Genomic DNA, 14,191 nt, shown 5'->3' with positions numbered 1-14,191 from the left:
TTCCTAACAGGTGGTTAGAGAGAAGCTCTTACTCAGAGTCTTCTGAGGATAAAAGAGAAAATATGCAATATTTGAAATGAAATATGTAAAGTCACTTGAATTTTCACTAAGTATTATACATACTTAACCAATACTTGTCTATGAATATGACATCTTTCTCTTCTGCAGTACTTCTTCTTCTGCTTGTGTTGTCTCAGAAATACTGGGACCTTCTAAATTATCACCTCCATGGGCACATGAGGAAACCCAGGCTGAGGGAAAATGAGTGTTTCCCAGGGCCATCTTTTGTCTCCTCATCCAGTACCATTTTAATTTATCTCATGTTTTCTCTAGAATTCTGGTAGAATTAGGGAGTTAAAGACACCAGCAACCTCTTCTACCCTAGGAGATTTTTGTTATCACAATCATATTGTTGAGTAAGTAAGCAAGATAGTGAGAAAATAAAAAGTGGACTTCCTTCCTGTGTTGTAGCTCAACTTAGGAAAAGAGGAGATGCTACCTCTCTGCACATAGGACACAGATAGGTAGACACTGGCTCTGAGTTTTCATCATAGAAACTAAGCAATCAATCTTCCTCATGCTAAGTTTCATTTGTAATATTTAATATTTTAACTGTGCAAATAAAACATCCCAGAGATTTAAGTGTGTCTTCCTAGAATCTGCACTGAGAAAAATGAAAACCCTGTGAGAATGCTCACAGTCTGCTGAACATAAATTCCACAGCTCACAGTGTGGATGTGCCAGAGTCCTGAGCTCATCAACAGAAGTGAACCTGAGGCCAGGAGGAGTTGTAAACAGAGCCTCAGGGTAAACCTGACTGTGCTTTAGATGGGGCCCTCACACAGTTCTCATGGAGCTGAATTATTACTGAAGTAACTAAGCAGATGTTTGCAACCATAAGAGGCAAAATAGAGAGCTCAAATGACACTCACCTGGCGATAATTATGAAGATTTCCCAAAAAGGGCATAGGTGTTGGCCCAGGAATTCCTAGCTTCTTAAAATATCCATGTGAATAGGTCCCATATCTACAAAGTGGAAGAGAAATCCAGGTCAAGGGATTGGGACTGTGTGTATATAGTGGCTCATGAGTCACTGATCAAGAATGAGAACAGTGAAGGCAGGCAGGTAACATGTAGGCCATAAATAACAAGAAAAACTCCAATGACCCTAATTACATCTGCTCATCATCTCCTCTCTCACATTCCCTGAGAGAAACCCAAAATCATAATAATTACCTCAAAACAGCTAATTTCATCATTAGGCTCCCAATGCTACACTGAATATCTGATATAAGTCCACAAACATGATCTTGAAAATTCCTGAATAATTCAGCCTAGATTTCTTCCAGGTCACCTCATTCACTGGTGTCAGTTTAGGAAGCTGACTTGATACCATCACATTGGCCCCTCTAGTGGCCTCCAGTGGGGGCTGTCCCCACTCTGGGCCTTCTTCCCTGGGCAGAGAGGAATAATCTCCCACTTTTTCATAACACCTATCTGGATGCCTTTTATTGCATCCCTGGTTCACATTCTCCCTTACTCATCTGCTGTAAGAGATTAAGAACACTGGCATATGGGAAACTGTTGAGTAAGAATAACCTGCTGGGCAGGTACATTTAAAAACATGTGCAATCTATATCATGGATGTATGTATTAGATTAATATTCCTTCAATTGTTCAAAAAAGATGGGTCATTTTTAAACAGGTTGGTTTTCACAAATACAGAATCCAAGGGTCCTATTTTGACCTTCAGAAGGAACGTGAGGAACTTACCTCAAAGAAATTGTACTATTGAACAGAATGAAATTAAAACATTTCCATTGACTTTAAAATGCCACTGGAGGGAAAATAGATGCAACAAAAGCCTGAATATTACCCTTTGCTTCAACTGTTACAACCAGGTTTATATTTTCTATTTTCACCTCATTATGAATGCCTATTCTTACAAAAGTGGATTTAAGATAGAAGTCAAAGGTCTCCTTGGGGCAATGTCTTCTACCCTCAGTCAGAAATAACTGCTTTCTTCACCTGCTCCATGAAGCCAGGAATCCCACTATTTTTTTAATATTTTTTTAGTTGTAGGCGGTCACAATACATTTATTTTATTTATCTATTTTTAATGTGGTGCTGAGGATTAAACTCAGTGCCTTGCACATGCCAGATAAGCTCTCTACCACTGAGCCACAATCCCACTATTTAAAGGAATTCTTCTACTAGATCATTTTATTCATGCTCCTGTACTGGAATATCATGGGAAAATGTTTAAAATACAAAATTGGCTTGTTAACTTTTGTCTCTTGAACCTCCAATTAGATTTCAAATCAAGGAAGAAACAAAACTCTACACTGATGCTAACTTAAGGAATAAAAGTTCAAAATTTCTCCCAGGTCTTTGCTCAATAATTTCATCATTCAGCAGTAGTTGCATATTACAGGGTGAAGGATTTGAGTTTTTGGAGAGAGAGCTGTTCCAGGGAAGGAAAACAGAACAGAGGGAAGAACTGAGTCTGAGCTGTGGTAGCACCTGAGGTGCACTTGGTGCATTTTACAAATGGTGCTGGGACGTGGGGAGAAGGAGCAGGAACCACCTGTTCCACAGGATACAAGCCTTCTACACATCTATTATACTGCACATAGAACACAAATGATAAACAATGACACAGAAACTTGTGAAGACCCCTCTTTACCCCCAGAATTCTGAAAGTTTGCAGAAGGTGCATCACTTTTCAGAAGGTGTCCAATTGTTTGTAATCTGCCTCTACAGAACTCTGGCTGATTAATCTAGGTCCAAACTGAGACTCAATCAGAAGTTCATCCCCCAAATCAAATTATATCACTAAACCTCCTATTCACAGAAATGGGAGGTTTGAAGAGGAGAGGAACTGGGACAGTTACTCACAGGTAGAGGAGCACCAGGCTGATTCCCAGGAGAACCCAGGTTTCCATGGAAAAGTTTGGGATCAGGTCCATCACTACTTTCCTTCTAAAATTTTTTTCTCTGAGTTTTACTTCCAGCTATGTGAGCTATCTTTTCACAGGGGAAGGTGCCAAGCTTGTCTTCTGTGAACAGCTGTGAGTCAATGAAGTCAGTCCAGCATATTTTTATACTGGGAAAGGAGATGGGGCTGGGTGTACAGCCAGTAGAAAAAATCACCTGTGCCCCACCCACTATTGCAGAAGCCAGATGCCCCCTCCACCTTGGCAGTGGGCAGTGAATCATGAGACATGCCTATTTTGATCTTTGAGCTCAGGTTTATAAAAATTATCAATAAAAACTTTGCCAAAAAATTATTGCTTCTTATCAGAAACTCAAGGGAAACATTGGAATTAAATGTCCTCTAATCAGTTTTTGTCTCCTTGGATGTTCTCTTTACAAAATCCTTAAATTCCACCCAAAAAGTTATATTTAAATAATGCACTTTTCTCTGCTTACAATGCCCTCTTGCTCCATAGAAGACTTTTTTTAAATATTTTTTAGTTTCTTTCTTCCTTTCTTTCTCTTTCTTTCTTTCTTATTTATTTATTTATTTCTATGCAGTGCTGAGAATCAAACTCAGGGCTTCACACATGCTAGGCAAGCCCTCTACCACTGAGTCACAGCCCCAGCCCAGAAGACTCTTAATCATCCTTCAAAACCCAGCTCAGTCAAAACTTCATCTGGTAAAGGCTTTCAATACCACCTCTTCACACGGAGCCACTTCCTCCCCTGGACAACCTCTATTTTCCCTGGAACACATTTCTCTTGTTGTTGTTCTCTTTACTGTCCTACAACATTGTTGGATTCCACCTTTGTTTAACTTTCCAGAATGTGAACTTCTCTGGAGCAGGGTCTCTGTACTATCCACTATTAAGCCCCTAGTCTCTATTGGAGTTCTTCATAAAGAGCTGGTATCTGGGACGTTTGGTCATTGAGTCAGGTGAGATTGCTGGGCCTCTGCAGGTTCTTTACTTGTGAGTTTTTGCTGACCATTTTATCTTCCTGGTTTATTAATACAGGAAGATGATTTGGCTTGTTTGGGCCACAGCCACCTTCCCGGAACATCAGGCTGTTGTGCTAGCACTCTGATGGCCAGAAGTCCTCTAGAAAAAAATAGTGGGCAGAGACAAGATGAAGCTGATGGATGCACTGAGTAATATCAATCCAGGCTACTTCCTGTGCCACCATTAAGAGATCCCTGCAGTAATCAGCAAGTTAGACAGATTTTAGAGCAAAGAATAGCCTCTGACTCTGAAAATAATGCATGTCCATGACCAATGTGTGTGAAAGGACAGAAGAGAAGAATAGCAGTCTGCATGGCCAAGTGAACCACAAATCTTTACCCACCCATCTCATGGCAGATATCACCACAGAGAGCACATCCAGCACCAGAACTCCAAAAAGATTATCCCAGATTTTTCATTATGCCAAGAGGTGTCTGAGCAGGTGGCTTCCTGCTTTTTGGTAAATGGGTGGTTGTGGGTGGAGAGCAAACCCTGGGAGCTGGTTTAGGAGGAGACTTAGTAGAACAATTGTCATTATGAGACCCTCAACAGATTCCTGATGTGAGTGATGTTAGGTCTGAGTGTTTGGAAACTATACCAGTGGTGAAGGCACTATTCTGAAAAAAACATGGTCCCAGATACAATGTCATTTACAAGGATTATGGAAAAACACTAATTTAACTCTAGGTATAGAGGAATTACAGGAAAAGATTAAAGACATTAGCCAGGCACATATTTCAGAAACAACCATTCCAGAATTAGCTGACACTTTTGTTTCCAAATTGAATTCTTTAGTCTCCAGCAAAACCTTATTTTCTATTTTAATCAATAGTGGTATAAGTATTTTAATTATTCTTGTCCTTATTTTTGTCCTTCCAGTCCTGTTCAAATTGCTGAGTCATGGAATTCGTTCAGCCCATCTGGAACTAAAAATACTTCATTTAAAAAATAAAAAAGGGGGAATTGGTGAAGGCGATCCCCCACTCACTGTCTTGACAGAGTCACAGTGAGAAAAAGTGCTGGCAAAGCCGCTCTCCCACTGTCTTGACAGGGTCACAGTGAGGATGAATTCTGGCAAAGCCACACTGGTTGGTGGGAAACCGAAACCATGAGACCCTTTTTTATGTAATTGGGACTTTTCATTTTCATGCTTATGTTTCTGACAGGAGGCATGAGCATGTTAAATGCCAAACAAATTAAATTTCAGATGGCTAGAACATAACATGTAGTTCATGCCTTGAAGGCTGTTCTACTACTCCTCAGCATATCAAGTACAAAGTAGAAGGCTGTTCTTCTATCTCAGTACATTGTGGACAAATCTGATAATGGACAACAATCATCCTCTGAAAGGTCATGAGAATTTTAGGCACCACATTGATTATATCAACTAGAACCTATGCTTATTTTACAAAGTTCACCACATATAGTCTCATTTTTGATTAAGGAAAGTTATATTATACACTTAGGAAAGTTAAAACAAATAAAGATATATTCTTCTCTTTTTATAAACCCTTTTTTACTTTACATAGGGATATATGATGAGCATAGTTAATATTGGTGGAAAGTGGACTGATGTTTAGAGCTTACTTTCTATTGAGAAAGATTATAAAGATATGAGAACTAGTGAATCTTGACTGAGAAACAAAGAAACTCTTTGAGAAAGCAGCTCAACCAGTTTTATGAGGATAAATTTAAGAATTAATTAAAATAGCTTTATAAGATACAGTTTTAGAATAATGCTAGAAATATTTTATTTAGATTCTTAAGTTTAGAAATTCTTAAGTTTTTAGTTGTATGGGTTTCTGATATGTTTTAAGAATGATTTATAAACTTTAAGATGTTTTAAGTATAAGATTTAAGGGGACTTTTTTAGATGGGAATTTTAGATTAGAAATAAAGTACAAGTGTACTTTAAACTTAAAGGTTAATGATTGGTTAGGAGACTTAGATTCTGGTTACATAGTTTTGCATTAGTTAATAAGAAAATAGCATAACTTGGGGAAAATAGTAAATCTTGGGAAAATCTAAAAAATGTAAATTAGTGACGTATTTTAATAATGATTCTGTACTTTTAATAATTAAATAAAAAAGGTAATATCCTGGAAAAATGTAAATTAATGTTACATTTTTTGTACCCCCAATCATGGTTAAGGAAATGTCATATCTTGGCAAAGTTTTAAATTATATAATCAATGACATATTCTGAATCTATAATGATGAGAAAAATTGTAATAAAAGATGACCCAGAGAAAGCTGCATTAGCGCTCTCTCTCTCTCTCTCTCTCTCTCTCTCTCTCTCTCTCTCTCTCTCTCTCTCTCGATTACTCCAACAGAACGACTCCTGTCTCATCTTTTCACCAATGCCACACATCTTCAGGACTCCCTGGACCCCACTAGGGCAGGACCCAAGCATACCAGCTCATCAATTCAACTCTGAGTTAAATTCTTTGTCTGATTAGGCTGAGAAATTGAGGATTAGGTAACAAAGTCTCCAAGTTCTCAAAACATAACAAAATGAGAAATTTAAGCCGTGCTTGTGTGCTTCCTTCTCTATTTCTTCTGACTCTGTGCCAACTGATACTCACCCTTCACCAACCTTTCCTACATCTCTGGCGTGCATTCAAACAAGGAGAGATTACGGTGTCATTTGAGAACTATTGACAATTAATAATCTTGAAACAGACTGAATTTGGAGGCACTCCATCTGACATTGGGAATGACTTCCTCATGCTGAGAATAGAAGCTGGGGGCCATGGGGCTTCCACCTCCCACCCTGACAGGCAACAAAGAGATGGAAGTGGGGATTTCCTTCCTTCTGGGACTAACACAGACTAACTAAATCTGCATGTGAGTATTTCCTGCTTTTTTTTTCCAGATTGCTCCCTCTTCAGATCAACCGAATCTACACATGTATATCACCTGGCTTTTGTTTCTGTAAATTATAATTGTGTTGTGGGATAGGTAAGGAGAAGCAATCTAACTGCTTCCTCCCAGGTTGATCAAACAGCATCAAGTTCAATACTCATTTTACCATCTTCTGTCTATTTATTTGGTGGGCGGACAGCCAAATCCAGCTAGCTAGGATCAAGGCAGGTCCCAGGGTTAGGCTGTCAGTAACAATCTCACCATAACCCAAAATCTTTTTTATACTTTTTGTATGTAAAATCTCTATGGAATTATATAATTTCATCTTTTTTCAAGACATATATTTGGCTAAGATGATGAAATAACCACGGCTAATATGATTTTCCCCCTGTCCTGCTTAGTTCTGGTCCTGGTTGGACTGGTTGGGATTTCTACCAACAAGGATGGGTTAGTCATTCCTTGAGATGAAAAACACATCCAGTGCTGGGGCCCAACCTATGCAAAGGTTCTTGTTCTGCAAAGGCAATCAAAGAAGCCATGCTCTAGCCAGGAAGGATGGCAAACATCTGTAGTCCTAGTTGTTCAAGAGGCTGAGGCCAGAGGATCACTTGAGCCCAGGAGTTCAAGGCCAGGCAACACAGGGAGAAGGGAGAAGTTCTCTCTCTCTCTCTCTCTCTCTCTCTCTCTCTCTCTCTCTCTCTCTCTCTCTCTCACACACACACACACACACACACACACACACACACACACTGAGAGAGAGAGAGAGAGAGAGAGAGAGAGAGAGATTCCTCATGAACTTAATTCCATAGAGGGTAATATCTTCAAACACGAAATGATTTGCATACTAAATTTGTGCTGCACCAAGGCAGGAAAGCATTATGTGCCAGAAGAGTGCCCTCGTGACCTCTGGCCTCTCTTCCTCACACATATTTAGTTAAACACTTACCACATACCTTAAAAGGTCTGTTGTAAATATTTAAGTACTCAGATGACTAATGCCCAGTTATTATTCTGATTACAGATAGAGACAAATGAGGATGTAGCATAAATAAGGACAGTCCAGCCACATAAAATGAATCATACAGGTATGAGAAACATACAGTCCTTATCAATATGAATGGTTTATCTCTTTTCTTGTTCTCATTGACAACAGGTAAAGGTTCCATCTCAGATAACATTCAGGGAGGCATCAGGCTGATATAAGTGTAAATGAACAGGTGATCCACCAGCTCAGTAATGTAAGATGTACAATCATTATGGCATTTCCATTCTTTCATAATGGTGGCCCAGGTGGTTCCTCTCATGGGAAGCCTATCTGGACTTGCACTGAGTAAATTTCTCTGGGTATAGAGAGGCACAGTAGTGCTCTGGAATAATTTGTGTATGAGGTTCAAATTCCACAATTCAGAATTGTGATTATGGAAAAATGCAAGCAAGATTACTTGTCTAACTTAGCTAAGTGCACATTATTCTCAGTTGGGTAAAACTTGATCTTGCTAATTTTGGGAACCAGGTGGTATCTAAGCTTTGGTGGATAAATGATGGGGTCTCATGGTTGGGAGTGCCAATGAACATGTCGGGTCCAGAGACAGTTCCTCATGGCTTTGGAGGAGATGTGTGCTACACCTCAGTGTCACTGTGGATTGGCAGGGTTGCCTGTCTGCTGTGTTCAGGACATGTGCCAAATACTACCAACAAGCCAGTCAGAATCTTTGCCCTTATGGGTCTCAACCTTGATTAATGGTGAGGGATGCTAACCAAATAAAGACAAAAATAATATTAAATTACAAATTGAGATAATTATTTTGAAATAAAGGAAACTTTGCTGAAGTTCCCAGCAGTGTTTGACACAGGTGACCTCTATTTTCAGATTTTTGTTGCTGTGATAAGAGATTAGGAATGAAACCAATATATGACCCAGCTATACCATCCTCCATATTTGTCCAACAGAATTAGCACACGATAGCAACACATGCATATACATGTTTATAACAGCATACTTCACAATAACAAAGTTATAGAACCAACCTAGGTGTCCATCAACAGATTATTGAATAAATAAAATGTGGTATGTATACCCACATTTTTATCAGCCATAAACACAAATGGAATTATGTCATTTGCAGGAAAATTAATAGAAATGGAGAATGTTTTAGTTGCTTTTTTGCTTCTGTGACTAAAGGACCCAACCAGCACAATTGTATGGGGAGAAAATTTTTATTTAAGGGCTCATGGTTTTATAGGTCTTAGTCCATAGAAGGCCAGCTCCATTTCTCAGGGTACAAGATGAGGCAGAATATCATGGCAGAAGAGTGTGGCAGAGGGACCCAGCTCACATGATGATTGGAAAGCAGAGAGAGGTGTTCACTTGCCACATACAAATATATATGCCAAATCCATGGCCCCAGTGAACCATATCCACCAGCCACACCCCACCTCCCTCCAGTTACCACTCAGCTAAACTCATCAAGAACTAATTGTCTGACTGAGTTAAGGCTATGCTATGTAATCCAATCATTTCTCATCCAATCCTTCTTGCATTGCCTCACACCTGAACTTTGGGAGGACACCATACATCAAAACCATAACAGAGAGCATCATACTAAGTGAAAGCCAGATTCAGAAAGTCAAGGGTTAAGCCTTTTTATTATATGGGGAAGCTAGAGAAAGAAAATGAAAATATGAGAGAACAATAGAGTAGAGAATTGGGATCAGAGGAAGGAGAAGGTGGTGCAAAAAGAAGGGGGTACATGAGAATGAAATAAACCAATGTATGCTATGTGAATGTAAGAATAGATTACAATGAAAGCCACTATTATGTATAATCATAATGCACAATATAAAATTTTAAAACCACAAGAGAAAAAATAACGGAGAAATATTAAATAAAGAAGGAAAGATATATTTGGACTCACAGTTTAAGAGATTTCAGTCCATAATCACTTGGATCTATTGATTCTGAACTGTACTGAGGCAGATCATCATGGCGGAAGTGTACCACGGAGCAAAATTACTCCACTCATGGCGAATGGGAAGTATAGGGAGGGCAAGGTAGGGGCCAGGGATGTGATAAACTCTTCCAGGATATGCACCCAGTGACCTAACTCCAACTAGGCCCTAGACCCTGTCTTCTCTACCACCTACTGATAATGCCATAAAATTATGAATCCATCTATGGACCAATTCACAGATGAGGTTAGAGAAGCTGATAATCCAATCACCTCCCCAAAAGCTCCACCTCCACCTGTACACTGCTGCATTAGAAAATGAGTCTTTAACACTTGAGCCTTTAGGAACATACCAGATCAAAATCATATCATGACTTTTACTTTACCCCTTAACTCTCTCCTACTTTGAAAGTTATGAAAGCAGAATCCACAGGACTTGAGGGGTGGGGTGTGTCAGCACTTGGGTGTGCCTAGCTCTGTTTTCTCATCTTTGGAAGAGGCTCAGTCAAGGTCCTTCAAGTCATAGGACCCCACAGGACTGCCGGCCTCTTTCTACTCTATAATTCTCTTGAACTTTCAAAAACACACCATCTTCTCATTATTCTCTTTATCTTGCATATCACTGAGAATTCCCCCAGGCCCTCTAGTACAGCCAGAAATCAAGAGCTCTTGGTAGCAGGATCAAGCACAAAGATGGAATAGACTGTACCTTGGAGAAGACATCTGCTAAGGAGGTCCTAATTTTAAAATTCTAGACTGGTTTCTCAACTAGGACTACAGAGGAAAGGGCAACACACACACACACACACACACACACACACACACACACACCCTTGCGCACAAACACACAGAGAATTTTTTTAGTATCAATTATTGAACCTAAGGTTGCTTAAAAACTGAGCCACATCCCCAGCCCTTTTTATTTTTTATTTTGAGACAGGGTCCCACTAGGTTGCTTACAGCCTTACTAAGTTGCTTAAACATTTGAACATGCAATCCTCCTGCCTCAGCCTCCAGAGCCCCTGGGATTATAGATGTGCACCACTGTGCCCAGTACACTCACAGAATTTATCTCAAGTAAAAACAGTGTTACCAAAAGCTCAGTCTTGTTCCTGATGCCAATTCAATAACAAGGATGGATTTTAGACAAAGGAGGAAGCTTTATTGCTCTACTAGGAAAGAAGCAAAGGGGACTCCTATCCCAGAGGCTATGATTCTGCCCATCAGGGAAAACAGAGGGATTTTATTTATTTTTTGTGGTTATAGATAGTCAGAATGATGTTATTTTGTTTATTTATGTTTATGTGGTGGTAACGATTGAACCCAGTGCCTCATATATGCTAGGCAAGTGCTCTGTCACTGAGTTACAGCCCCAGTCCAAGAAAAGAGGGTTTTTAAAGAAATAATCCATTCCAGGTCTTCCCTGTGAGAGGTTCAATTCACCTGTTAATGGGAGAGAGTCATTCTTCTGGTATGAATTACTTGTTTCCTGTGGTGGGTGTGTGCTTAAAGACAGATCACTCTGCCTAGGATGGGAAAAAGATAGTTTTTAAAAGATAGACCATACACAGGTCAGCGTGAAGAACTACAGTAAGTTCACTGATTAGGGATGGAGTGAGGGAGAGGGTTGTCCTTTTTGACCCCTTTGCCCTGGAGGGTAAGCATTTCTATTGATTTTCTGTCAAAAAAATGGAACCAAACCTAATGGCTTTGGACTTTTGGTGTTGGAAAACTGATAAGCACAACGCAGAGATGAAATGGTAAAGAAAAGTTCATTACTTACAGCAAGTATGGAGAGCATCCTGGATAGGGACAAATCCCAAAGCAATGTCTCCCCTAACAAAAAGAGAGGGTCTTTTATTGGGGAAGTAAATGTCTGTTCATATTGGAAGACTCCTCATCACAGAGCCAGGCACAGTCCTGCACAGGCTTAGTGACATACCTGCCTATTCATGCATCAAATTTCAAGATGTGGTGGAAGGAAGCTTTATAAGGAGATTATAATGAGAAAAGTTTACTTCACTTCACCTGAAAGAGGAGCTGAACTGCCTTGGCTGGTTTGGCAGGTTCTTTGTGATTTTCTACTGTAGGGCCTAATGCAGAACAACATAGAAAGCTTATTAACAATTACTCAAAGAGCGGTAGATTCCCCTGTCCCCACAAGCATAGGTGATTCCCTCTAAAAGTAGCTGCCAAGCAGCCAACAGAAATAAAAAGAGAAGTTCATGGCTGCTCACCTCCTACTCCATCCAGTGTCTACTCTGATAAACTATCTGCTAACACCTCCACAGCACTTCACAGTTTACAAAGTGCTTTCACATCTCCCTTCATGGATCCTGATGGTGGTTCCATGAGCTAAATATGGTGTTGCCCCCTCTTCCACCAAAGAATCTTAAGCTTCTCCAGAGACCCTTACCATAACTGTTCTTATTAACAAAACATAAACAAAAAAATCTGAAAAAACTGAATTTGGGAAAGAACTTCCTAATTTTTTGAGGACTAAATTGCTCTGTCTTGCAAAAGTTAAGTTTGGCTAAAGACTTGATGGTGTTACTTCTGCTTTTGTGATAAAACTTGGAAAATCTCTGACTAATCTAAAAAAATGGGACAAAAAGCACTTTTCATGTACACCGCCAACCTCTCTCTCATACAAAGTTCCAAGAATTTCCAGACTCAAGGTCCAGAGAATTTTACAGGTGATAGCCCCTCTGAACCCTGTAGCCAATAAACCTGCTAACTGAAAATTCCTTGGCTATTCAGCCTCTTTTGTCCTACATCATGAATAGAACTGGGATTATTTTAATGAGCACTTACAGATGTGGAAACAGAGAAATGGGAGATAGACCTGCCAATGAACTAAAGCAAGAATCCAGGTCCTGGAACCAGACCTTGTGATTCCAAATTGTGCTGCTATTATGCTTGTTTGCATATGAAGCAGCCTCCTGAATAACCTGGCAGGTTACCTCTCTCCCCAACTGGATAAATATTTCCTTATGCACCTCACAGAATACATCCAATGTAGTTACAAAATGTTACCGAGATGTTACAAAGAAACATCCATAAACATAAACCCACTACAAACTTGCATATTCCCTGAACTCCTGGTATCAGGAGAAAAACAGACATCACAAACAGTTATATTTCCCAACCAGAATCATTTAGGGTGCCAGGAGAGCATAAAATAAAAGGTGATGAAATCAACAAGTCAAAGAAAAAGCAGAGTGTTGGCCAATTTCAGAAAACCACATGGAAATAATTAGGCAATATTTGAAGAAAAAGATGAACATTAAGGTATGTGCCCCGCTCCCCATATAATGAATAAGGATAGATAATGGTCAGACTCGGCTCATATTAAGGTCTTATTCAAAGGCAGAGTCTCTACCAGGAGGCTAACCAGTAGAAATATTACTAGGCACCATCAAGGCCTATTTCAAATGGAAAAGACCATGAAGATCACCGGTGAAAATACTCCAGTCAGCTCCTTTTTCCCAGAGAGGTGGTGGGTGGGAATGGAAGGTGGGAGTGAACCCTGATGGAAATTACAGGAAGGATTAAAACTGAAGCTAAAGATCACAACCAATAGCCTTGATATTTTTTCAATGCCTTTTTAACATAGATTTTGATTGATGCTTATAACCCCTAAGCTAGCACTCTAAAATGGGTTTTCCTGCTCTCTTGCCCCCTCCCACATCAGGAGTTCTATCTCTTCTCACTTCAATAAATCTTACACCATTTACTTTTCCCTTCCATTACTGTCCATGGATTTTATTCTTTAAATTTGTGAGAAAAGAACCCGAAGAAAAATTGGTGAAGTGGGGAATAAAATCTCACCTCAAAACTCTGGTTGCAATCATTCTGACAGTAACCTCCTAATCAATTTTTTTCTGACCCCAGGATGAGATATCCAGGGAATTCTCTGCTCGGTCTGCAGTCAGAGACTCATGAAATATAGAATATTATAACATTCCTTATTTGCTCAAATCCTTCCAACTGCTCCCCAAACCCATGAGATAAAATGTAAATACCTCAGAATCATAGCACCAGACCCCTCTCCAACTGGCAACAACTGGTTTCTTCAGAGATATGTGATGTTTTAAGAAACTGGCACATTTTGCCAATTGCAACAGTCCCCAAAAGTGGCATGTCCCTGTCTCTTTATGTCTGCACAGATGGTTCTAGAGCCTGACTTGGACCCAAACAGTTTTCTATCTGTGGAATTCCTGTTCTTCCTTCAGGAGTGAAGCAGGACATCATCTCCTCCAACACCCACTTCCACTGCCTCAGCAGGCAGCTGATAGGGAGAGTCCCACTTCTGCTCATCCACAGGTCCTATTAGTGACAGTCAACTCACGATGCACATTAAACTCAATGTACATGGGTTTCTATATTTCAAAAAAT

This window comes from Ictidomys tridecemlineatus, chromosome 10 (assembly GCF_052094955.1).
Source record: "Ictidomys tridecemlineatus isolate mIctTri1 chromosome 10, mIctTri1.hap1, whole genome shotgun sequence".
Taxonomy (NCBI): Eukaryota; Metazoa; Chordata; class Mammalia; order Rodentia; family Sciuridae; genus Ictidomys; species Ictidomys tridecemlineatus.
The sequence above is the reverse complement of the archived record's forward strand: the minus strand, read 5'-3'. Positions refer to the sequence as shown.